Source organism: Erpetoichthys calabaricus, chromosome 11, assembly GCF_900747795.2.
Source record: "Erpetoichthys calabaricus chromosome 11, fErpCal1.3, whole genome shotgun sequence".
NCBI lineage: Eukaryota > Metazoa > Chordata > Cladistia > Polypteriformes > Polypteridae > Erpetoichthys > Erpetoichthys calabaricus.
In genome coordinates, this window is record NC_041404.2 from 87,716,460 (window position 1) to 87,741,382 (window position 24,923).

At 40.0% G+C, this 24,923-nt stretch overlaps 1 protein-coding gene across 2 annotated transcripts in view; it reads left to right on the forward strand.

Annotated features, from left to right (window-relative positions):
- Window positions 1-24,923, forward strand: part of LOC114661338 (transcription intermediary factor 1-beta-like) — a 114,366-nt gene that overhangs the window by 27,078 nt on the left and 62,365 nt on the right. The gene's annotated exons all lie outside the window — the stretch shown is intronic.

Below are 24,923 nucleotides of genomic sequence, written 5' to 3' on the forward strand. Positions count from 1 at the left end.
CCAATGGGATTTGCTTCTGTTTATTACAGAAGTGAATAAACTTCGCAGCAGCACGTACCTAAGCCACCAGGGGACAAAACACGTTTGGACCAATGCTCCCTGAAGTTATATCACCAGTTCTGTCCCATCTCTATTTGTAATGCCACAGCGCGCTTCATCTCGTCTTTCGTTGTGGGTTTCCACTTTGAAAAACGAGAATGCGATGCAAACGCAGCCCGCGATTCAAAAAAAATCTCTGCCTACCTGTTTGTCTCGTCTGACAGTAGCTGAAAAGCAGCATCAGGAGAGAGCAGCCTGAAGTACAGCAGCTGGTGATCTGTCGTGTCCAACAGCAAGCCATGCCGTCTTGTAAACTCCGGTAGCCGGATCGGCTCTCAACGGATCAATGTCTGTGTATTTATCCCATGCGAACCTTGCCGTAGATGCATCGGCTGCGCGAAGGCACTCAACTGGCAGCAGATCCGCTGGCACGGCATCAGCTGGTGTCTGATCAGCTGATGCCTGCTTCTCACTCTCTTGCTCGATCTCTTGATCACTGCCAATAAAATCCGATTCTGAAAAATCAAGAGTCCAACTCCACGATAATGCGCAAAACATCGTCTGCCGAGTGTTTTCTTTTCTGCACTTGCTTCGCTCCCTTTTCACATGTCGATGCCATCTTGCCATTGTTTACATTTCGCAACTCACGCACACGCAAGGTTTAGTTGCCGAGTCAACGAGTCTAGCATTCCTCCAATCACAGAGGGAATGCCTGTGACGTGACAGTGAGATTTGTCACCATTAACAGCTGATTGTCGCCCCCTATCCCTGGATGTCGACTTTTGTCGACATTCGCCTTCAACCCCTCCTGTCGACATCCGCCCTAAAAGAGTTAATCAACTATAACCTATATTTTCTTGCTACTAATCTTTTGAAGAACGGCGTCCATATGTTGTTCAAAGACACGGGGCAAATGAGTTTGATGAAGACTGATGTCATTTTCTGGCAGCACGCCTCCTTGTTTACAATGCTTAATAAAGAAAGTATGCATCTTTGTCATTTTTTCGAGCGGTATGTCTGACTCACATGGACACAAACTGGTGTCTTGCATCTGAAGATTTTGCTGTTTCATCTGTTGTTACCTGAAGGGGAACACTTTTTGATCTTAACTTCTCCTTGTTTTTGAGATGGGTTTTAGATTTGACATGGTCATTGCAAGTATCTTTTCATGTCCAGTCTATGGTATGCTGGCAAAACTTGAAGAAAAGTTGTCCAGAATTGTAAAAGTTGCCGGGATATTGTTGTGCCCTCAATTTTACAGTTAGGCTTGTGTTTCATAGTTTTTTCAAAGTAGTTAGGCTATCTGATACTGCTTGCTTCCACATTTCTGTCTCATGTAGCTAGCTAATTCACGTGCCTTTAACGAGAAAACATGCAGGAAACATGCACACAAACAGATAGAGGCAGAACTGGATTTCAACTAAGAATTGCGTTCGCTTCAAAAACAACAAACTAGAAAATAGTATCTGAATTATAGAACTACAGATTATTCAGTCATTTAATTTATTGGGAAGTTTTGTAACAGTCACTCCTTCAGTCTCTAAATTCCACATATTTCCATTTTTAATCTAAAATCCTTTTTAAGCTTTAATTCCGTGATTCCATTCGTGTTTTCTGCATCACAGAAATCATAGTGCCCTGTGTATCCAAGCGTATTGATGGAAAGTTAAGTGGAAGGAAAAAATGTGGCAGATAAAGAAAGGTGCACAAGAAACAGGGATAACCACAGCCTTGAGAGGATTGTGAAGCACAGCCCATTCAAGAATTTGGGGGAAATTTACAAGGAGTACAAACTGTTGCATTCCTTGTGTCAAGCCACTCCTGAACCAGAGACCACGTTAGAAGCGTGTTATCTGGGCTAAGGAGAAAACGGACTGGACTGTTGCTCAGTTGTCCAAAGTCCTCTTTGCAGATGAACGTAAACAACAACAACATTTATTTGTATAGCACATTTTCATACAAAAGATGTAGGTCAAAGTGATTTACAGGATGAACAAAGAGAAAAAAGACAAAATATAAAAGTAAAATCAGGCAATACTAATTAACATAGAATAAAAGTAAGGTCCGATGGCCAGGGAGGACAGAAAAAACAACAAAAAAAATCCAGACGGCTGGAGAAGAAAAAACTAAATCTGCAGGTGTTCCAGGCCATGAGACCTCCCAGCCCCATCTAGGCATTCTACCTAACATAAAAGATCTCAGTCAGTCCACATGGTTTTCAGGCTTCACATGGAAGAATTTGATGATGATGGTCATGTGGACCTCTGGCCTTCAATCCATCAGTTTAGGGATAGCACAGTGTTTTGATCAGGTGGTGGTGGTGGTGGTGCAGATCGTCACAACAGAAAAACGGAAAAAAGAACAACAGAGAAAGTAGGGGTTAGTACGGATTTCGGATCCACCAAGAATGGTAATGATGATATAAAAGGTAAAGTCCTCACTGACTCACTAATTCTCCCACTTTCCTTATAGGTGGGAAACTGAAATTTCACGTGCGCATTCCTTGCAGTGTAGTTGGGTATACCCCCTAAACTGTATACATAGATATAGATAGGGGAAACCCCTCCTCACTATTGCCCCATAACGAACTTTTGAAAATAACATGTTCTTTTTGGCGGTTCTCACCATTATGCTGTTAGGAACTTTCGGAACTGACCTCTCCTTTTGGTGGTTTCATTCCTTTAAGGGAAACCCCTCCTCGCTATTTCTGCAACTTCCAATATACGTAGGAAGCCCAAATTTCCGATGCTCATCCTTTACCCTGTACTTTCAAACGTTAAGTATGTTTCATTTCATGCCATGCCTCGTAGCAAACTTTCAAAAATAACATCTTCTTTTTGGCGGTTCTCACCATTATGCTGTTAGGAACTTTCGGGACTGACCTCTTCTTTTGGCGGTTTCATTCCTTATTTCTGTTAACAGACAATTTATTTCACAGCAGAGCCGCACAAGGGCCGCCCCCAGTTCCCATTCCTTTTTCCGCATAGCCGCCATCCACGCACCTACCATGTAGTTGGTTCCCTGCCTATATACATTAACGACATTCTGTGCTCATGTGCCTCCTCACTCGCTTCCTTACTTTCCTCAGCTGTTCGTCGTGCTCACTGCTCCCCTCTTCTTTACTCCACTGCTTCAAGCCTGTTATTGTTGGCCTTGCTTCATGTCTTCCTGCTGGTGACTCCTGCCTTTTCGTTTACTCCACCGCTTCAAGGCTGACATTGTTGGGTTTCCTTACTTCCTCATGTCTCCCTCCTCGTAACTGCTGCCTTTTCTTTTACTCCACCACTTCAAGGCTCATTGTTGGGCTTCCTTACTTGCTCACGTACATCTTCCTGGTGCTGACTTCTGCTTTTAATGCCCTGTTCCGCCGCTTCTCACCTTCCTTCTTACTTACTTTCTCAACAGGTGCAAGTTTACCCCGAATAACATGTCTATTCTGGCGATCACCGTCGATCACAATTTCACCTTTCCATGCCCCGAGAATGCGCCTGCCTTTTCCATTCTCTCTCTTACTTATTGCATGGCCATATCAGTCTCAGCCTTGGTATCCGCAGAGACTTTGTGTCTTATGTACTGAATGACTGGGAGAGGTTCAAGGTGTCGACTGATGACGGTACAGGAGACAATTATACTACACAGGACCACTATAGCAGTGAAATGCTTAAGCTCTCAACCTATGGTTCTGCATGTGAACTGATAGCTGCTGTGGAATTGTTTCGTTGTCTCTTTCAAGTGTATAGAAATGGGGAAATTTTTTACACCTTTGGACAGCCGGAAATGCCTGTTAAACATCTTAGATTCATGGGTAGCGATTTGGGTAGTGGACACTTCGATGTTTATGAATGTTTCAACTCTGACAACATGGACACAAAGTTATCAATGAAACCTGTTGTATGTTTACAACGGTTGACAAATGCGGAATGTAACTTGAACACATGTCCTCCAAACATTAACCTGATTGAAAGAAATAATGATAATCAAATCCTTGATGACAGCAACACTCGCAATAGTGACAAAACAACACAAAGACGATGTAAAAGATGTCGTGGTAGATTTCCTGATGAACCTAGTCAGGCTGCTGCTAAATACTCTCGGGCAAATCCACAAGTTCATAGAGACACCATTTCTAAATATTCCAAATTGCATCCTCATGTTAACACAGCTTCTGTTCATAGGTACAATCCGAATAATGACAAACGGCTCATTAAGAAAAAAAATGTTTGCCCTCAACAAAACAGATTGTGGATTTGTCTACAATCCACACATAGATAATGAAAATGACAAAACCGTACAGATCGGTTCAATGGATATTGTCTGTGAATATTGTAAAGCTCACAAGTGGAAATGCGAGTCTCCCAGTTTGTGCTGCAATGGTGGCAGAGTCTGCCTCAGTACTTTACGTAACCTTCCGCACCCTTTTCAAGCGCTTTTAAGTGGTGAACATCCTGAAAGTGACCATTTCTTGAACAACATCCACAAATACAACACCACATTTCAAATGACATCATTTGGTGCTAACCAAATTGTTGAGGGTCATTTCATGATAAAATAGGTTGGCGCTGACTTGACACAAGATTGCTTCTCACATGGCCAACTGTACGTTGCATGCTCAAGAGTAAGCTCAGCAGACAGCTTGGTCATTTTACAGCCCAAGGCCAGAACTGCAAACATCATTTACAAAGAGATCCTTACATCCTAAAAATGTGCATTTCTCATACACAACATTTACAATCATAAATTAAACTCTTTACAATCATCAAATTCACTCTCAATACTAAAATAAGCCTACGACAATTACATTGACAATCATGTTATGTTATTTTTTTAAATGTTTCCTTTTCTTTTTTATAACTTCTTTAACACACTACTTCTCCGCTGTGAAGCGCGGGTATTTTGCTAGTTAAATGCATATACATAATATCTGGGTTAAACTAAAATGAAGCTGTGAGAAAGCCATATTAAAATAATACGTTTTTAACAGGTTTTTAAAGTGCTCCACCATGTTAGCCTGGCGAATTTCTGTTAGTAAGCTGTTCCAGATTTTAGGTGCATAACAGCAGAAGGCTGCCTCACCACTTCTTTTTAAGTTTAGCTCTTGGAATTATAAGCAGACACTCATTTGAAGATCTAAGGTTATGATTGGGAGTGTAAGTTGAAAGGCTTTCTGAAATATAGGATGGAGCGATATTATTTAAGGCTTTGTAAACCATAAGCAGTATGTTAAAGTCAATGTAACCAATGTAGTGACGTCAGAACTGGATTGGTGTGCTCGGATTTTCTTTTCCTAGTTAGGATTCCTGCAGCTGCATTCTGCACTAGTTGCAATCGATCGATGTCTTTTTTGAGTATTCCTGAGAGGAGTGCGTTACAGTAGTCTAGCCAACTGAAAACAAAAGTGTGAACTAATTTCTCAGCATCTTGTAAAGTTATAAGAGCTCTAACTTTTGTTATATTTCTTAAGTGAAAAAATGCTGTTCTAGTAATCTGATTAATATATGATTTAAAATTTAGATCAGAGTCCACCCTTAAATTCTTGACTTCTGTCTTGACTTTTAATCCTAATGGATCACGTTTATTTCTAATTTCCCTCATTATATCCATTTTTGCCAATCAGTAAAATTTCTGTTTTCTCCTTATTTAGTTTGAGAAAATTACTACTCCTCCGTTTAGAAACACAAGCAAGACATTGTAGTCAGGGTCATCAGGCATTATTGATAAATACAGTTGTGTGTCATCAGCATAGCTGTGGTAGCTCACGTTATGCCTTGAGATAATCTGACCTAATTGAAGCATGTAGATTGAAAAGAGCAGCAGACCCAGGATAGATCCTTGTGGAACACCAAATAGAATGTCATGTGTCTTTGGAGTATAATTACCACAACTAACAAAGAATTTTCCACCTGACAGGTAAGACTCAAACCAATTTAATACACTGCCAGAGAGGCCCACCCATTGACTAAGGTGATTTCTAAGAATATTGTGATCGATCATATCAGATACGGCACTCAGACCTAAGAGGATGAGAACCGATACACGGCCTCTGTCTGCATTTACCCACAAGTCATTTACTACTTTAACAAGTGCAGTTTCTGTACTGTGATTTGTTCTAAAACCCGACTGAATCTTATCAAGAATAGCTTGTTTATTGAGGTGGTCATTTGCTGCATAATGACTGCCTTTTCTAGGATTTTACTTAAGAAAGGCATGTTAGAAATAGGTCTAAAATTTTCAAAAGCAGAGGAGTTGAGATTATTTTCTTTGAGCAGGAGTTTAACTACAGCAGTCTTAAGATATTGTAGGAATACCCCTGTATCTAATGATGAATTTACTATGTCAAGAATACTATCAATTACCACACCGGATACTTGTTTGAAAAAACCTGTTGGTATTGGGTCATAGACGCAGGTGGAGGGTCCCAGTTGAGAAATAATTTTATATAAATCAGGTAAATCTATCCTGGTGAAAGAATTTAATTTGTTTAAAATGGAGTACCGGGTTTTAAGCGGATCAGTATTGGGGAGATGTACTATATTATTTCTAATATTATTAATTTCGTGATTTAAAAAATATAGCAAAAGCCTCAAGTTTCAGTGGAAGCTTTTGGAGGCATTCCATTCAGTGACCTGGGTTTAGCAGACGATCGATTGTAGAGAATAAAACTCTGGGATTACTAGCATTGTTATTTATAATTTTGGAGAAATAGCACTACTTCTCAAGACGGACTATGTTGTTGTAGGACTGTTATTTTAGCCTTCAATATCTCATAGTGGATAATCAGTTTAGTTTTTCTCCATTTACGCTCAGCTCTCTGGCATTTTTCTTTAGAACAGACACTCTTTGGGTCTTCCATGGTATAACACTGCTGGAGGATTTCTAACTGTCTTTTCAGGATTGACTTTGTCAGCAGCAGCTCTCACTTTAATATTAAAATTTTCCACCTTACTATTTACATTATCCTCACTATTGTAGTAAGCACTACAAACGGACAGGTTGCTTAAAATGTTTGTAAATTTTGAAGCTGCCGATGAATCAAAGAAGCATTTTTTAACAATATGCTTCTCGTTCATTTTTTCTATCATTATTTCTATATTAAACAGTAAGAGAAAATTGTCTGATAAACCAATATTAGTAATTACTAAATCCAGCGTATGCCCTGCTTTGTGTGTTGGCTGACTAACGTGTGGCTCAAGTCATAGGAGTCCAGGAGGTTCATGAATTCTTTAGCTTTCGGGTCACACTGATTACCAATATGAAACCTAATTGTTGGCGACTTTAATTATGTGTCATAATTATAGTTGACACCAAGTCTGAGAATTCCTCAAAGAAAGACGCATTGTATTTAGGAGGTCAATACACAGACAATACTGGAGACTGAGAAACTCATTGAATAACAGAAAGATACTCAAGGGACTTTAATGTGCCAAAGCCGACATCTTTACACTTTAACTGGCTCAAGTAAATATTTGCTAAACCGCCACCTTCCGCATGAGTGAAGCTGTAATTCAGAGGTGCAGATTTGATTTAAAACAGCCACACCATCGGAGCTAAGACACGTTTCTCTTAATGCAATAAAAATGATTTTCCTATCACTAATAAGATTGTTGATGGAAAACATCTTGTTGATTAATGCTCTAACATTTAGTAAGGCCATATTTAAGGTCTCTGAAGAGCAGAACTGAATTGTAGGAGCTTTATGTATATTCAAGATGGAAATTAAGTTATTTGTATTAGAGCCGCTTTGTCCATATTTTTTATTTAATCTATTTTTTATTTAGTAAATTGATCATCTAGAGGTGAAATGGTAATTAAATTATATGTGTTTATGCCACACTGTCTAGATTTTTTTTTTACATACATTACATTACATGAGTACTGATGCAGTGCACTTTTGAGGAAGATTTTGCTACAGAATCATGACCTGGCAAGGCATTACGGAAAGAGTTAGGAGCAATAGTAGTCAAGAGAAATGAATTATCTAAGAGATGTTTTCAGAGAGGACCCGAGCTCCAAATCTATTTGGATGCAGACCATCCTACTTGAAGAAATGCGGCCTCTCTCAGAAGAGGTCCCAGTTGTCCACGAACTTGATGTTTTGTCTCTCGCAGGAGCCTTTTAACCAGATGTTTAATGTCATCAGATGACTGTAGTACTCATTCGATCTTCTAATCAGAGGTAAGGGAACCGAGATGAAGATTCTTGCAGCCGGGGTCCTCTCCTTTGTGGCTTTAAGTGCTGTGAAGTCCACCTTGAGAATCTCCAACTGTCAATATCTCACGTTGTTTACCCTGGCTTGTATTACAATGGATCCCACTGCCCTGTTCTTGTGCCTGTCGAAGACTGTTGGCGTTCTTCTCATAACATCTCAAACACGAGCACCGGGAAAACAAGAAACAAAAGATTTCTGTTTAGGTCAAGAAATGTTTGGGTCTCTTAAGATTCAATCTCCAATCACAAATGCATCTCCCAGGGTTGAAGGCAAAGTGGGAGAGCGGAGAGGGTTGAACCGGTTCTGGGTGGAGAGGCTTGCCTGGGCCGATGGAGGTGATCTAGCCTTAAAACCCCACCTGCGTAGCTGAAACAGGCCGAGTTCCTCGTTGTTGAGCGACAAAGAGGCGCGGGGTTACAACTCACTTGACTTTGAAAATGAGCAGCACAGCATGGAGTCGATGTTACTGAAACGCGATTTGCTGTGACGATTTCAGATGTTGGGGAGGATTCCTTCAGTAGGAGAGCCTTCCATTCCCTCAGATGCCTCCGTCTGCATAGGACTTTCTAGGTCTGGTTATCAAGGGCCTGGAGTTCTTCAACAACGCACTCCATCTCACCATCGGCCATTGTCTGTGAGATTAGGTTTGAATCGATTGTTTGCTGAGATGTGTGGTACCTCCTATGTAAGCATTGTTTGACAAGCATCTCAGGGTAGCCGTTTGTTGTGAACAGATGGAAAAGAGAACAGCTTTCATTCTTTTTTGTATTCTTTATATCAGTGGTCCCCAACCTTTTTGACAGCAAGGACCACTTTATTAGATGCAAATTTTTCCACAGACCGGTCGGGGGGGTCAGTTTTATACACAATTTACATAACATTTCTATTATTATTACGTTGTTAAGCAGTTCGCATACGTTTTCAACCCAAGATTTTTCTTCTTTTTTTGCATATAACAAAGACATACAGTATGCTTTGCATTTGCCATTCCTACAGATTGCACATCGCAAACATTAACACTGCTATCTTTTTTCGTGTCTGCCGTTTCTATAGGAGGATGAGTTAAATTCCAATGGATGTTTTTCAAATGTTGACAAGCAATAAGCAAAAGGTATCACTGAAAACCACAGAAAACAAAAACAACGACAAAAAAAAACATTATGGGGAAAGTTCGAAGAAAGATTTTTTTTTTTTTTTTTACAATGTTTCTGTTTTGGGATCGTTGTGCAAATGTGCACAACTGAGCTGTGACCACAGATCTAACTGCTCTGTGGATGATTCGTTCAAGCATTTCAAGGTCACTTCGTTGTAATGAAAGCATCTGCTGAATGTACTTCGTAGTAATGTGATTTCTATAGACTCGTGTCATATGGGGAAACTGTTGGGACCATAAAAATACTTTGTTGTAATAGTCTCTCACCTCGGTCTCTCTTGTCTCTCTGCGCCGCTGCAAATCCCCACCTGCCAAGCGTTCTGAAAAGTCTGAGTGAGTCTCCATTGCCAGCAGTTCTCTCGCGGCCCGGCAGTCAGACGGCTGTGGCCCGGTAGTGGGCCGCGGACCGGGGGTTGGGGACCCCTGCTTTATATTACAAAGGGTGTGAATCCTTCTGAACAGAGTCATAACACAACTCCGATTATGCGGTGAAGGATGATTGCTAGAAAAGTGTAATATTTTGTCTACGTAGCATTTCTTGCAATAAAAATTTGTAATTAAGGTGGCATCATTAGCTCTTTCAGTGGAGATGTCCAGGAAATTAATGTGTCAGTTCTTTTTTTTTTTTCCCCCCTCATCTACTTTGGTATCAGGTCAGGTCAGGTTGGGGAGCATGTTCTGATACAGTGTGTTGCCACACCCATCACATGAAGAAACGGCTCAGGATCCTGGTTGGCAACCCCCCAGGCAGACACGCAGCCCAGTCCCACCCTCTGGAAATAACACCCAGCTGCAGCAGAAAGGAGGTTATGTGGACATCTCTTTGGCCTAGTCCAGCCTCTCGGATCCTTAACAATGAGGATCCTGCAAGCTGGATCACCCTCTGGGAATCGCGCCACATGGCCATATTACTGTAACTGACGCTCCCTCACAATGCAGGTAATGTGCCTCATTACAAAGTCAAACTAGCAGTACCCAAGGACTCTCTGAAGAGACACAGTACCAAAGTTGTCCAGTCTTCATCTCAGGTTACTGGATAGCGTCCATGTCTCACAACCGTATAGCAAGACAGGAAGCACCAGGACTCTAAAGGCTTGGACCGTCCTCCTTTTGCAGAGATATTGGGAGCGCCACACAACCCTTTCCAACAACCTCATCACCCCCCATGCTCTTCCAATCCGTCTACTAACCTCATACGAAGAGTCACCAGAGACATGATTGTCACTGCCAAGGTAAGTAAACCTCTTGACAAGATTGACACTTTCTCCGCAGACAGACACACTGCTGATGGCTGTGCCTAAGAGTTCATTAAAGGCCTGGATCTTGGTTTTTATCCAGAACACTCACAAGCCCAGACTCTCACACTCCTCGCTCAGTCTCTCGAGAGCCCCAATCAGAGCTTCCATTGACTCTGCAAAGTTGTTGTCAGTGTCAAGATCCGTGAATCTTTCTTCGCCAACAGATGCCCTACAGCTGCTGCACCCCATGACCTTGCCCAATACCCAGTCCATGCAAGCATTGGACAGAGTAGGAGCAATAACACACCCCTGACAAACCCCAGAGTCAACTGGGAAAACATGCAGAGGTTCTACCTCCACTCTGCACAGCACTCATTGTACCAGTGTACAGGCCGACCTGTATATCCAGCAACCTTGAGGGGATTCCGCAAAGTCACAGGATGTCCTACAGGGCAGCTCGATCAACTGAGTCGAACGCTTTACGAAAATTGACAAAAGCTGCAGAAAAACTGACAATATTTGCGCTTGTGCTCCATTACAACCCTCAGTGCCAGATGTAGTTGATGGTAGACTTCTTAGGCATAAAACCAGACTGCTTTGGTTGTTGTTAATAATAATAATAATAATACATTTTATTTATATAGCGCCTTTCCCATGCTAGTTGAGCAAATGATCATGGATCCTATTGAGGACGATCTTAGCAAGGACCTTACCCAGCTCCGAGTGCAGTGTTATCCCCTTGTAGTTGCTGCAATCCAGGGGCCTCATGTATAACGCCGTGCGTAGAACTCACACTATAACATGGTGTAAGCACAAAAGCGGGATTGTGCGTACGCACAGAAAAATCCAGATGCAGGAATCTGTGCGCATGCATACTTTCACGTTCTTCCACTACATAAATCCCGATCAGCATGAAAAGTAACGCACGTGCACGCGCCTTCTGTCCCGCCCCAACTCCTCCCAGAATTACGCCTCTTTGAATATGCAAATCAATATAAATAGCCTTCTGTGAAAAGACAATGGGAAAAGCACAAGGGAAAATATAAGAATTTCAGCGAATACCAAGTGGAGGCAAAGGATAAATGTACTATTTGTTGGTTTAAACAGTGGTATAATCAACAAAAGAAAGTTGATCGAGTGACAGTGTGTCGGAAAAACTCGAAAGATCAAATTCACAAAGTCGCACAGTGCCCGAAATAAAAAAGAAATCACATATCAAAGTCGCCGTGAAAAGGCAAGTCGTAGCCCACCGTCTGAGTGTCATATGAAAGCGTATTAGGGTACAAACAAAAAACATAGGCACACAGTGGGGAAAAAAGCACGAAATGTCAACTTTAATCTCGAAATTTCCACTTTAATCACGTAGTTTATTTTGCCATTAAAGTAGAACATCATAAACTTCATCTTAAAATCGTTTATTTTACTAGTTTCTCAAGTAGCATGTTAAATGTTTTGTTCTGTGTTTGATCTTCTATGTGCTCTATGTGTGTGAATAACTACGTGCTTCCGTTCTTTCTCTTTCTCCAACAGGACACAGAATGCATTACATTCGAGATATTACAGCTCTCTGAATAATTAAAATACTGAGATGTACAGTAATCCCTCGCTATATCGCACTTCGCCTTTCACGGCTTCACTCCATCGCGGATTTTATATGTAAGCATATTTAAATATATATCGCAGATTTTTTGCTGGTTCACGGATTTCTGCTGACAATGGGTCTTTTAATTTCTGGTACATGCTTCCTCAGTTGGTTTGCCCAGTTGATTTCATACAAGGGACACTATTGGCAGATGGCTGAGAAGCTACCCAACTTACTTTTCTCTCTCTCTCTCTTGCGCTGACTGTCTCTGATCCTGATGTAGGGGGATTGAGCAGGGGGGCTGTTCGCACACCTAGACGATAGGGACGCTCGTCAAAAAATGCTGAAAGATTATCTTCACTTTGCTCCCTTCTGTGCTGCTGCTTCCTTTAAGCGACATGCTGCACGGTGCTTCGCATACTTAAAAGCACGAAGGGCACATATTGATTTTTGGTTGTTTGTTTTTATCTCTCTCTCTCTCTGCTCCTGAAGGAGGGGGTGTGAGCTGCCGCCTTCAACAGCTTTGTGCCGCAGTGCTTCGCATACTTAAAAGCCAAACAGCCCTATTGATTTGTTTGCTTTTCTCTGTCTCTCTGACATGATCTGCTCCTGACGTGCACTCCTTTGAAGAGGAAGATATGTTTGCATTCTTTTAATTGTGAGACGGAACTGTCATCTCAGTTTTGTCATGGAGCACAGTTTAAACTTTTGAAAAAGAGACAAATGTTTGTTTGCAGTGTTTGAATAACGTTCCTGTCTCTCTACAACCTCCTGTATTTCTGCGCAAATCTGTGACCCAAGCATGACAATATAAAAATAACCATATAAACATATGGTTTCTACTTTGCGGATTTTCTTATTTCGCGGGTGGCTCTGGAACGCAACCCCCGCGATGGAGGAGGGATTACTGTATACGTGATATCATTTTCATGATGATAGGAATGAAAGCATGTTATTAAACATGGGAACACAGTGGCGCAGTGATTGTTCATATCTCACGCAAGAGGCTTGCTGCACCATGTGCGACCTTCGATGAAATAATTTATTACAGAAGTACTGTCTCTTTCAAACGTACTAACCTCCAATTCCTGTCCATACTTTTCTTTCTCCAATCGCCACACAATCAGCTCTGTAATAGACGTTAAGCCATTTGTAAGCTTAGAATGCCGATTCTTCAAAACTTTTAAGGAACATTGGAATATCTTCGTAGTACATGTTTAATTATTCTATTCGTCTATCCTTCCAGTGTCGCGTCAGCACCAGCAAGAATACAGAGCAAGGCAGGAGCTATCCTTGAACTAGCTATACGTTGCGGCACCGTGTCCTCACATGTTTAATTATTAACAATACAGATTATTTAAATGAAGTTAAAGTTTTATCTGTATACTATAAGCAACATATTTTGCTGCATTTCATCTTAAAAATGATATTGTCATCATACGCGCTTTATAAAGTAGCGAAGGTTGTGCAATATTATAACTGTAGTGTAAGTTTACAGTGAGGTGATTGTACTTATAAGTACAAACAGTTCTACAAGGAGCACTTGATGGACTGATTGAGTGCGTTTATAGTTCTTGGGATGAAACTGTTTCTGAAACGCGAGGTCCGTACAGGAAAGGCTTTGACGCTTTTTGCCGTGGTTGAGGTAGTGTGTACTTGAAACTGTATACCGATAATTCTCTTTCCGATCATCTGCTGCTGTGATTCACAGTCAGATACAGTGATATAAATACTCCGAGTGGTGCAGTGCGAGTAATATGGAAAAAGATGATCCGCAGTGGCAACCCTTAACGGGAGCAGCAAAAAGAAGAACAAGATGCAGTGAGCGTAACAACGCTAAAGCAGTTATGGTATTTGAAATACTATGGCTATTCCCTGGCCCATTATATTGCTACAGGTTAATTACGATCAGATGCATTACACTAATAAACAATATGCAGTTAATTTCAGTGTATTTATAAAGCCGCGTCAGGAATGTGGAGCTAAGAAAGAAAGGATGAGCACACAGGAACAGTAGTTTGACCATTCTGTGGACCATTATATTGTTACAGGTTAATTACAATCAGATGCATTAAATTTATGAACGATATGCGGTTAATTTCAGTGTATTTGATAAAGCCGCCGCCGTGGATGTGGATCTAAGAAAGGGTAACCACACAGGAACAGTAGCACTGCTTTGACGCTGGGTGCCGCCAGTCTGCAAAACCGAGCGGAGAAATTGTGTACGCCAAGGTATGAGTTACCGTGGAAATGTGCGTGGCTTTACGCCAAGTTTAGGTTTTATACATCGCGATTTGAGCGTGGAAAGGTTCGTACGCAACATTTCTGTGCGTACGCACCGTTTATACATGAGGCCCCAGGTGATCACCCTTCCTTTTCCAGATAGGGACAAGTCCCATTTTCCAGTCATCTGGGATGATGCTAGTCGAAATGGAAGCTAAGATTGCTTGCAATGCCAGGAGGACAGCCTTACCACCAGCCTGGAGAAGTTCACCCCGAGATACCACAGATCCCTGCAGCCTTCCCTACCCTCAGCTGGTTCACCACCTGTGCAATCTCAGTGAGATTGGGTGGTTCAAAGCTATTTGGAGGATCATCCTCAAGAACCGTGGACCCAGAGATATCCAACATCCTAGCCGCAGGATCAGCTTTAAACAGCTGCTCAAAGTAGCCAGCCCAGTGCATCACAACTGCAGTGTCATCTGTAACGACCGTTCCATCAGCCGCCCTGACTGTGACTCTCCAAGGAACAGATTTGGATGTGCGTAATGCTTTGACTCCTCTGTAAGCAGTACGTGGGTCACTAGACCAACGATGGTGTTTCACTTGCTCACAGATTCCTCTAACAAACCCCTACTTATCTGCCCTCGCATCCCTCGCAGCCATCCTTCTCCGTTCCCGGTATAGACCGGAATTGCCATCAAGCCTTGCGCAGTGACTCCTCTTGATGATATCCAGAGTGCCCTACAAGACCAAAGTTGAACTTTTTGGCTGTCATGCTACACACCATGTTTGGAGGAGAAATGGCTCTACACATCACACAAAAAATGCTGTACCAGTGGTGATGTTTGGAGGTGGAAGCATCTTGGTATGGGTCTGTTTCGCATATCATGGTACTGGCAGACTTCATGTAATTGAATGATTGATGTATGAGGCCATGATGAGGATGAGACAAGGGGTGATCTTCCAGCAGAACAACTATCCAAATCATGCAGCAAAGGGAACAGTCAAGTGGCTTCAGAGAAAGAAAATCAAGTTGTTAGAATGGCCCAGTCAATCACCTGACGTAAATCTAATTGGACAACTGTGGAAGGAACTAAAGATCAGGGTTCACAAAAGGGCCTCCCCGGAATCGTCAAGATTTAAAGACACTTTAGAAGAATGCGTCAAAATCACACTTGACTTACCTGCAGGCAATTGGTTTCTTCAGACAGGAAGTTTCTTGATGCTGTCATTACACACAGGCTGCTCCACTAATTATTAAATTAGCATGTTTAGTGCTTTTTCCCTGTGTGATTCCACTTTTATCACACATACCTTTAATGCTGTGAATTCTTTATATTTGTGGATTTCTTGAGTTAATACCAATGTCTAGTGAGAATTTCTTGTGAATAGCCTCATTGGAACTATATATTTACTGAAAAAAAAGTTGAAATTTTATATACCGTATATACTCGCAGATAAGTCGGGACTTAATTACACAGTATAATTTCTAGTAATTTATAACGTCGGTCATATCAGTCGAATCCGGAAAACTCACGCTATTGGTACAAGGGATTATGATATGGTAACGCCCACCTGACAGAGTAACCACAGAGCACACTGTCTTTTTTTCTATGTGGGTGCGGCAATGCACTGTATCAGCGTGTGCTCCTAACCTCCCTCTCTCTCTCTCTATTGTGCCTACGTGACAACACGGTAATACCTGAACTATTCCAAAGCAACGTTTGCACTGATTTGTGCTTTTTGTATCACACACCCTCATATACCTTTATCATAACATCATCCCTTATCTACGATAGAGCGTTCGATCAGAAGAAAATATGAAGCTGTTTTTAAATTATACGTTGTTGAAGTAGCGAAAGAAATTGGTAACTGCGCTGCTTCAACAAATTTGATGCGTTTGAGAAACTGATGCGTGACAGGAGGAGGCAAGAAGATGTTAAAAAAAAAAAAAAAATGTTGCATTTTTGAATGGGCGTATAAGTCGGGGTATGACTTTATGATCGCTTTTTTTTGGGTTTCAAGACCTGACTTGTATGTGAGCATATACGGTACTTATTCTCCCCACTGTAAATTTGTGACCACCACAATACACAATATTCCACCATAGAAGAATCATGACTTTGCTAGTATTTATTTATTGTCTGCAGTAATGTTTGAAACTAGTTCAACACAACTAACATTGTTGTCATATATTGGGTAAATATCCAGACTATTTTCCTTTTGCAGCAAAACAAGTGGTTTAATTTGTGTGAAACACGGTTCTTCCTTTGCTATGTAATATGCCAAGTGTATTTTAACTGAAAGTTTATGTCTCTGCATCATCATTCATCTTTTTTTTGTGTCTGAAAACCTTTTTAGCACTGCAAGTTCTTTGACACATTTGCTTGCACCCAACACAATGTCACAGCCTGCTGCATGTCATTTGCTTTTGGGAGTGTGCAATTAGATTTTCAGATTTGAAACTTTGTGAGCGTACTACTAAATCTGTTTTACTGTCTAAACTAGGCATGCTGCAGCAGTACTTATACATTTTTCATGTCTTCCTCCAGATTGTATAAAAGCCAGTTGAAACCTGATGGCGAACTACTCAGGAACTTTCGCTTTTCCACCCCGCTCTTCTCTTTTTACTCGGAATGAGCAATACGCCTTTCAGTCAATCTTGGTATGCTGTGGGATTCACCGCTGCACTCACGAGTCTGAAGTTGGCTACTTATTCACAGCTTCTTATTTGGCTGGCTACTTATTTGCAACTCCTTATCTGGCTCCTCATGTTGCTCTCTCTGTCTAAGTTTTTCCTTTTCACACAAAAACAAAAAAAAAAAAGTTTTCTGTACTGATTTTTCTTTCGCATCCATCTTTTGTAAACACACGCATTAACGTTACTCATGTATGTAAGCGTGTAATGCAGCACCATAAATTATCAGAGTGATCACATCAAAAAAAAAAAAAAAAAAACACCCAAATATGGCAAGTGAAAATCTGAATGTTTGCTAGCTGGTGGTTAATGAAATTTTTTTTGTTTTTTTAGCTACTTATCATGAAATTCTGTCACATATGCTGGTGTTTTATTCACATTGTAGAAGGGCCGGACTATGTTTCAAATTATTCCTTACTTCAAACCAAAAGTCAAGTTATTATGCCTAGTGTAGCAAATATTGCTTTCATATATCTGTATCACATAATGCTGAAGTAACATTTAACTTACTCTGACGAATGCAAGTCTTCTTCCTCCACAGAGTCTGATACAGTATGTTTTCTACTCCGTACTACATAGTTTGTCTAATCAACTAGTCAATGAAAGTGACCATTGCCAGCGTTTTTGAATTGATTATAACGATTAGTTGTTGCAACCCTAGTGCGCAGGTACATTTGTGAAAAGTATTACATTTTTCATTTGAATTCCGAGTCACTATGTTGTTAAAATAACTCGTATATATCAATCGGTATTTTTTTATTGTTTAATGAGGCTTTTGTTGTATATTTTGCTTAACCTCTATTCTTATCACTATAATGTCTTTTGAGGTGAGGGCCCTATGCATAAATAGTCTCTGTGGGCCCCTTAATCTCAAAAACAAACTTTTCATTCCAGGGTTCGAGGCCAATCCCAGTGGGCTCTGGGTAATCATTATCCTTAGCCCCAACCCCAAAAGACATGACGCATATGGGTAAAGGGGTTGAACACTTATAATTACAACTGTATTGGTGTGTATTTTCTCATTTCTTTTTTTTTAAGTCCAGTATTATTCTAACAAATGTGCATTTGCAATTCTCCTGCCTTGAACACAAATCTTTTCTGGACATGGCTTCTGCTGTTTTTCTTTTCAAGAAATGTTAATGCCGTGCTGTGGCACTGTGAGACATTTTCATTCTGGACTTTAACTCGTTACCACCAATACTGTAAAAAGCTATTACCATTACATTTTTGTCATTTTGTTGTTGACTTGGTACCAAAGTATCAGTCCTTGTAATATCTCTTAACTCCACGTCATCTTCCTTGATACTGGCGCTCCGCCTGGACTTTCCGAAGATTGCTGACTTGTACTCCTTGGATAATGTCTACTTTGTTGATCAAGGTAATACATTTATTGGGTTATATCTGTAACCTAAAGAAGTTAGAGGGGAGAATTACAGTAATCCCTTGCTATATCGCGCTTCGCCTTTCGCGGCTTCACTCTATCGCGGATTTTATATGTAAACATATTTAAATATATATCGCAGATTTTTTGCTGGTTCGCGGATTTCTGCGGACAATGGGTCTTTTAATTTCTGGTACATACTTCCTCAGTTGGTTTGCCCAGTTGATTTCATACAAGGGACGCTATTGGCAGATGGCTGAGAAGCTACCCAACTTACTTTTCTCTCTCTTTCTCTCTTGCGCTGACTTTCTCTGATCCTGACTTAGGGGGATTGAGCAGGGGGGCTGTTCGCACACCTAGACGATACGGACGCTCGTCTAAAAATGCTGAAAGATTATCTTCACATTGCTCCCTTCTGTGCAGCTGCTTTGTGAAGCGACATGCTGCACGGTGCTTCGCATACTTAAAAGCTCGAAGGGCACATATTGATTTTTGATTGTTTGTTTTTCTCTGTCTCTCTTCTCTCTCTCTCTCTCTCTCTCTCTCTCTCTCTCTCTGCTCCTGACGGAGGTGGTGTGAGCTGCCGCCTTTAACAGCTTTGTGCCGCGGTGCTTCGCATACTTAAAAGCCAAACAGCCCTATTGATTTGTTTGCTTTTCTCTCTCTTTCTGACATTTTGTGCTCCTGATGCGCACTCCTTTGAAGAGGAAGATATGTTTGCATTCTTTTAATTGTAAGACGGAACTGTCATCTCTGTCTTGTCATGGAGCACAGTTTAAACTTTTGAAAAAGAGACAAATGTTTGTTTGCAGTGTTTGAATAAAGTTCCTGTCTCTCTACAACCTGTGTTTCTGTGCAAATCTGTGACCCAAGCATGACAATATAAAAATAACCATATAAACATATGGTTTCTACTTCGCGGATTTTCACCTTTCGCGGGGGGTTCTGGAACGCAACCCCCGCGATGGAGGAGGGATTACTGTATTTCAATATGGTGTGGTAGTTCCTCAGTAGTAATAATTGTTGGGTGTATTGCATGCGTTTAACCAGAGTAAGTATTAGAAATGTAAGGAAACAAGTGTTAAATACTCATACTCAACATGTGAAAGTGTGAGAGGGAAAACCATTAAAAAAAAAAAAAAAATCTGTCAGAATCAAAGTCGAATTTTAGTGTGATAGTGTCACTCAAACCAAATCGTAAGCCAGGTATTTGGATTTATTGCTGTGGGCTGGCACTACTCAATATGAATGAATGAATCCTTGTTTTGACCTTCTTGGTTTTAAATGAATTGAAATTAAACAATTGGCAGTGATGCAGTAATTACTCAACTTCAAACTGTAGATAATTTGTAACAAGAGATCAGTATCACTATGAGTTCATGTGTTGGAGTGTAGGATGTTTACAAATATCAACAGAAAAGAGATGCCAAACAAGAGTTAACCAAAAACAGCATTAAGACAAGGCCACTAAACTAAAACTATTACCAGCTAAACTCATTAAAGGCTTTGAACATTGCATCAAGCATAGTATAAGACAGTATCAATCAGATACTACAGACTATAGTAATGGTACACTAAACACCAGATTTACTCATCATTAAAGAAGACAACACATACAGTATAAAAGCTATGATAGGTGCGCACATACCAAAGCAGAGAGATGAACATAATGTCTTTCTGCATGGAACTCCCTCAGTAATGACAAGCTTATTTTTTTTCCCCTGTATGTGCATCTTTTTATTAAAACATCATTTCATATGTTAATACCATTTGTAACACTGATATCACCAACAATCATGCTGGTAATCATGCTTGCAAGAAGGGTGCCTGTCATTCAAAAACTACCCATTCTTTGTGCATTGCCAGACGTAGTGTTTTTTATACAAAGCAGTGTGTTTTTCTCATTTGAAAAACCATAATGGACAGGCCTAGTGTGTCCCATTAAGCCCACCCACAATGACTGGTCCGACAGTAGTACATGTCAAATTATTACTAATGTTACATGCAATTTTGTAATTATGCAAAAATTTAATGTAAAAATGCAATATGATGTGTAACTGTTGCCCTTTTTTCACGACATACTGGAGCCTCTCTATAGCACTGTATATTTTATTCCTGGACTTGGTATGCACATGCCTTTTGGCCTTGTTAGTGCTGGGTTCACATTTTCAGCAGTTCATTTAGCAAGTCCTGGAGGGATTCATATAGAACATTTGCTATGTTCATATAGATTAGTGTTTTCCAATTCCAGTCATGGGAGAACTCCTGTGGCCATAGTTTTTTGTTCCAAAAATGTTTTTTTCTTTACAACCATGAGTGTATAACTGGGTGTGCAGTCCCTAACTTCAAGGACATTTACAGCATGCAATGTCAGACATGGGGTGAAGAAAATTATCAGTAATTCCAGCAATCCCAACAATGGCTTTTTTTCTGTGATTTGGTCAAGTGAATGCTAACGTTGCATGAAGACCTTTTCGGAGAGACTGAGGAGGAGTTTTTCCAGAGTCCATCAACATCTTTAATAAAGAAGTGGCTATTACTGCATGATTGCCTATTGTTATCCCTCTTACATTAAGTTATTTAGTTATGTACTACTGCTTTTTGAGTAGGAACCTCCATTAACACCCAAGAATTATTAAAATACATAGAGTTGCTTGGCTCCTAGAAACAACATTTACATGTTATGTTTCCAACAAACGTATCCCACTTAATATTATGAAAACAGAAGAAACATGGATGCTTTTGCAAATGTACTTTAAGACAATATACATAGTTATTCAGATTAACTTAGGCTGAAACTCGAGTCCTTCCTAAAATGCTTCACTCTTTTATATTTACCAGATGTTTCAGATCTTTGGTTCATGCAGTATTTTTCTCAATGCACAATTTGATACAAACAAAAGACCCAATTCTTCATGTACAAAGATTCAAGAACATCATTTGAGAATATTAATGCAGTATATCAGTTCATTATACAGTATCTGAGTATATTTTACTTTACTTTGGAAAAAGACCATACATCAACATGACATAAGCCTTTAGAAATCCATCTTTTTGCTAAAATATTCTATTCCAAGATGCCAATTGTGTTTACAAGAAAACTTTGCAAATTAACATTGCTGTAAAAAGCTGCTGGTAACCCTCCACCCTATATATAAAGCTAGGCCCTCATAAACTTTGTCTGGACTACCAGGTTTGCAAAGCTGGTAGCGCAGAACACTACCATATTAATCTACAATTTGTCCACCTCTGCTGTTTCCTGTCTTATTGATGGTGCTGCATTTAAATCCATGTAAAACTTTAGTTTTGCTCATTAATGAACACCATGAGTTTCATACATACACACACTCGTTAAACACATATTGACTTTAAATGACATTATACATTTCTTTTTCTGAATGAGCAGAAATTCGTTGGATTGGCAGATCTACTTTAAAACGGTAGCCTTCCCCAGTATAATGATTCTGATACCATTCAGAAAATATCCATATGTATTGAAGTAGAAATTAAAATAAAAAAAAAATGAATTTTTCATTCTTTTTTTTTTTTTGTGAATTTCATCCATCCATCCATCCATTTTCCAACCCACTGAATCCGAACACAGGGTCACGTGGGTCTGCTGGAGCCAATCCCAGCCAACACAGGGCACAAGGCAGGAACCAATCCTGGGCAGGGTGCCAACCCACCGCAGTTTTTGTGAATTTCATTCTCTTAAATTATTCATTGTCCCAATAACTACCCAGCCATGTATTTACTTATTCTATCCATCCATTATCCAACCCGCTTAATCTCTAGTTTTAATGTTTGTATTTTAGAACAGAGATTTTTAAGTTTTTTTTAAAGCAGCTCTATTGTTTACTTCCCAACCAATTTGTTTTATCCTGATTAAAAAAAGAACAACAACAACATTTATTTATATAACACATTTTCATACTACAATGTAGCTCAAAGTGCTTTACATGATGAAAAAAGAAAAAATATACAAATTAGGCAACACCAATTAACAAAGAATAAAGTACGGTCCAATGGTCAGGGAGGACAGAAAAAACAAACAAAAACAAACAAACAAACAAAAAAAAAACCTCTAGAGGGCTGTAGAAAAAAAACAAAGGCCATGAGACCTCCCAACCTCCACTGGGCATTCTACCTAACCTACAGTAAATGATTTACCTACAGTAAATGATCTAAATCAGTCCTCATGGTTTTCAGGCTTTACATGGAAGAATTTGATGATGATGGTCATGTGGACCTCTGGCCTTCAATCCATCAATGTAGAGACTGCACGGTACTTTGATCAGGTGGTGGTGGCACCACAGATTGCCACCACAGAAATCTGGAAAGAGAACAGCAGAGAAAATAGGGGGTTGGTACGGATTTTGGAGCCATGGAAAAAAAATTATAATTAAATACATGTACAGAGAATAAGACAAAGAGAATGTTACAAGAATAAAAACAAGGCAATAATATTAAAGAGTAAGTAACATAACAAGGAAAGGTCAAATAATAGGGCAGACAGAAGAAACAAACTCCTGTAGGCTGGAGAAAATAAAAATCTGCCAGGGTTCCAAGGCCAAAATACCGCCCAGTCCCCACTGGGCATTCTACCTAACATAAATGTTCCTAAATCAGTCCTCTTTGTTTTCATGTTTCCCATGATAGGATTTGATGAAGCTGGTCTTGTGGACAGATGAGAAACCTGTCTACATTCTATCATTTCAGGGGGCTGTATGGTGCCTTAATCAGGTGGTGGCGGCGCAGATAGCTACCACAGAAGAACTAGAAAAGACAGCAGAGAATAGTGGAGATGAATAAAGATTATGGCTCCCTGAAGAATATGTCCCATCAGGAATACAACTGAAATGTGGCTACGAGAAAGCCAAAATTAAAGTAATAGGGTTTAGCAGTTTTTTTGTTTGTTCCACAGTATTAGCTTTGCATATTTCTATAGGTAAAGTTTTCCAGATTTTAGGTGCATAACAGCAAAAGGCCTCCACACCAGTTCTTTTAAGCTTGACTCTTGGAATTATAAGCAGACATCCAATTGAAGATGAGTTGGAGTGTAGGGGATTCCAAAATATAGGATTGAGCAAGATTATTTAAGGCTTTGTAAACCATTAGTAGTATTTTAAAGTCAATTTTGAATGACACAGGGTAACCAATGTAACAACACTAAAACTGGTGGGATTTGGTCAACTTTTCTTTTTTTGGTTGAGATTGTGGCTGCTGAATTCTGCACGAATGGCAATCGATTGATGTCTTCTTGGGTAGTCCTGCTGGAAGTGTATTACAGTAATATAGTTGACTAAAAAACAAAAGTGTGAATTTTTCAGTGTCTTATAAAGTAACTAGCTGTGTAAGCCCATGCTGTAAAAAGTCCAGGTTCCTAGAAACCATGGATTCTGGCACTTCAATCAATCAGTCACATCGGTTGTGCATTAGCAGCTAAGCAAGGTTCTCTTTCCTTGGTGGTTTCGATTTGCCGATATGTTTGCCTACATTGTCTTATCAGCGGCTAAGCGAGTTTCTCTCTCTTCGGAGGTTTCGTTTTGCCGATGTGCTCACCTCGCTTGTGTATTAGCAGTTTCACTTTGGCGACAGTCGATTTTTTTGAGCTTCATGTTGTAGCCTTGCGCTTCCAGGCTGGATAAATAGACACACACACACTTCCACGTGTATACGTTTATATATAAGATAAGAGGTCTAACTTTTGCTATATTCCTTAAGTAAAAAAATACAGACCTCGCAATTTTGTTAATATGCGATTTACATTTTTTTAAAGCAATTTCACAAGTAATTTAAGTAGCTAATGCTGTTTGCATTCAGTGTTATATATACCTGGGCCTGTCTGCTTCTCCCAGCATTAATTGACAAATCAAATAAGCCACTATAAAAAGTGACTAAAAAAGAAAATAGCAAACTAGAGTTAAATCTTAATTTCTGTGTAAATGTAAATTTCAATTGTAATTTTTTGAGTGCAAAGTAAGAAAAGGGAAACAAAAGTGTATCTAATTAAACAACAAGATCAGGTAGTGGTACAGTGTTTGCTTGGATAGGCTCCAGCTCCCCTGTGACCCTGCTCTGGAAAAGCAGGTTAAAAAAATGGATAGATGATTGGATGATTTTCTAAATGTGAAATTGCTTGGGACTGAAGCCTGCATCCAATGGGTGGGGGAAACCAGGATTGAAGTTCAAAATCTAAGACATAAGCTTTGTGCACTGAAACTGACTATGGCTTGTTTGCTTTACTAAATTCTTCATCTAATGTCTTGCAAAGTAAGATTACCTTGTATTACACTGTTGCACATAGGTTGGAAAAATTAAACATAGCATAATGTGTAGGTGCAGTAAAGGATTTTGAACTGTTTTGAAAGTTGGAGCCTTTTTAATTTTTGTTTTTTTACCT